This window comes from Micromys minutus (assembly GCF_963924665.1).
Source record: "Micromys minutus genome assembly, chromosome: 6".
In the NCBI taxonomy this organism is placed as follows: Eukaryota; Metazoa; Chordata; class Mammalia; order Rodentia; family Muridae; genus Micromys; species Micromys minutus.
This window is the reverse complement of record NC_137975.1, coordinates 33,053,869-33,056,430: the sequence shown is the minus strand read 5'-3', so window position 1 is coordinate 33,056,430 and position 2,562 is coordinate 33,053,869. Positions and strand designations below refer to the sequence as shown.

Genomic DNA, 2,562 nt, shown 5'->3' with positions numbered 1-2,562 from the left:
TCTATTGTGTATCCTTAAGAGACATGTCTTAATTCTTTCCTGGTCCCAAGTTTCATCTAAAAACATAATTTAAGAAGACTGACATTCCCCTTTTTTTTAAGAAATTTAAGCATCCAACTGCCCGGGACCGATTCCAGGTGTATAGCGCCGCAGGAACCGGCTCCTTGGCTCAGATAAACGGCCACCTTTGCAGCTCCTGACCGAGCATAAGATCCCCTTCTCAGAGAATGGCTACCACTCAATATGAACCCATGGCTAAAATTAGTGTCGGTACCTATGGGACAGTGTACAAAGCCGGAGATCCCCTCAAGAGTGTGAGAGTTCCTAATGGTGGAGCATCTGGAGGTGGCCTTCCTGTGAGCACAGTTTGTGAGAAGGACTTGTTAAGGAGGCTGGAGGCCTTTGAACATCCCAATGTTTTAAGGCTGATGGATTTCTGTGCTACTTCCCGAACTGATTGGGACATCAAGGTCACCATAGTGTTTGAACACATAAACAAGGACCTAAGGAAATATCTGAACAAAGCACTTCCACCAGGCTTGCCAGTTGAGACCATTAAGGATTTAATGCGTCAGTTTCTGAGCAGCCTAGATTTTATTCAAGCAAACAGCATCGTTCACCGGAACCTGAAGCTAGAGAACAGTCTGGTGACAAGTAATGGGACAGTCAAGCCTGCTGACTTTAGCTTGCCAGAACCTACAGCTACTAGATGGCCCTCACACCTGTGGCTGTTAGGCTCTGGTACCAGGCTCCTGAAGTTCTTCCGCAGTCTACATATGCAACACCTGTGGGCATGTGGAGTGTCAGCTGTATCTTCACAGAGATGTTTTGTCGGACGCCTCTCTTCTAAGAAAACTCTGAGGCTGACCAGTTGGGCGAAATATTTGATCTGATTGGATTGCCTCCAGAAGAGGACTGGCCTCGAGGGGTCTTTCTACCTCAAGGAGCTTTTCCCCTAGAGAGCCTCCGACAGTGCAGTCAGTAGTCTGGGGCACGGCTGCTGCTAGAGATGCGAACCTTTAACCAACATAAGCGAATCTCTGCCTCCAGATCTCTGCAGCACCCTTACCTGCACAAGGAGGAAAGTGACACGGAGTGAGAAGGGTCAACTTCTGGACACTCTGTAAAGAACCTCTCTGAAGCTGCGGCCTGTGCCTTCCTCTGAGGCTGTAGAAAGTCCTCAAGTTTTTTTTTTTTTTTTTTGTTGTTGTTGTTGTTTGTTTTTGTTTTGTTTTGTTTTTACAGAGAATATTTTAAGCCTTAAATGACAATTCCCTACTCCTCTTTATAAGTTTTACCCCCTTTCCCCTCCCATTTCTCTCCCTTAAAAGGCAGGCTTATCTGTCTCCTTTCTTACCTGATTTATATTGGGAAAATTTCATCATAAAACAAAAGAACACACCTTCTTCTCAGCACCTCAAGGCACCTTTTCTAAAACTGATCATATATTTGGTCACAAAACAAGCCTCAGCAGACATAAGAAAATTGAAATACTCCCATGCATCCTGTCAGATCACCATTGACTAAGACTGGTCCTTGATAACAATAAAGACAACAAAAAGCTCACTTATAAAAGGAAGTTGAACAATGCTCTACTCAAGGATAACATGGTCAAAGAAGAAATCAAGAAAAAAATAAAGGATTTTATAGAATTTAATGAAAATGAAAGCACAACATTCCCAAACATATGGGGTACAATGAAAGTAGTACTAAGAGGAAAACTTATAGCTCTGAGTGCCTCCAAAAAGAAACTGTAGAAGGCAAATACTAGCAACTTGACAGCACAGCTGAAAGCTCTAGAACAAAAAGAAGCAGATACACCCAAGAGGAGTGGATGGCAGAAAAAAAAAAAAAAAACTCAGCAGAAATCAACTAAGTAAAAACATAAAAGTATCAACAAAACTAGGAGCTGGATCTTTGAAAAAGTCCAAAAGATCAATAAACCCTTAGCCATACTAACTAGAGAGCAGAGAGGTAGTATCCAAATTAACAAAACCATAAATGAAAGTGGGCACATGACAAAAACTGAGGAAATTCAATAAGTCATCTGATCCTACTACAAAAGCCTCTACTCAACTAATCTGGAAAATCTGGGGGAAATGAACAAATTTCTAGATTGATACCAGATATCAAAGTTAAATCAGGACCAGATAAACCATCTAAACAATCTCATAATACCTAAAGAAATAGAAGCAGTCATTAAAATCCTATCAAACAAGAAAAGCTCAGAACCAGATCGGTTCAGTGAAGAATTGTATCAGAAATTTAATGATGACCTAATACCAATACTCTCCTAACTATTCCACAAAATAGATTCAGACAGAACACAACCTAACTCATTCTTGAAGCCAAAATAACCCTCATTCCTAAACCACACAAAAACCCTACAAGGAAAGAGGATTTCAGACCAATATCCTTTATGAACATTGATGTAAAAATACTCAATAAAATTCTTGCAAAACAAATCCAAGAATATATCAAAACAATCATCCCCATTATCAGGTAAGCTTTATCCCATTCATGAGCACTACTTCATCAAGTAGGCAGGGATGGTTCAATTTA

The 2,562-nt window shown here is 40.6% G+C and overlaps 1 pseudogene across 1 annotated transcript; it reads left to right on the top strand.

Moving 5' to 3' along the window:
• The first annotated feature begins 227 nt into the window (after nt 1–227).
• LOC308421459 (cyclin-dependent kinase 4-like) lies at nt 228–1,099 on the top strand (annotated as a pseudogene). The gene has a single exon. The product of its transcript is annotated as a cyclin-dependent kinase 4-like (transcript).
• The last annotated feature ends 1,463 nt before the right edge of the window (nt 1,100–2,562 follow it).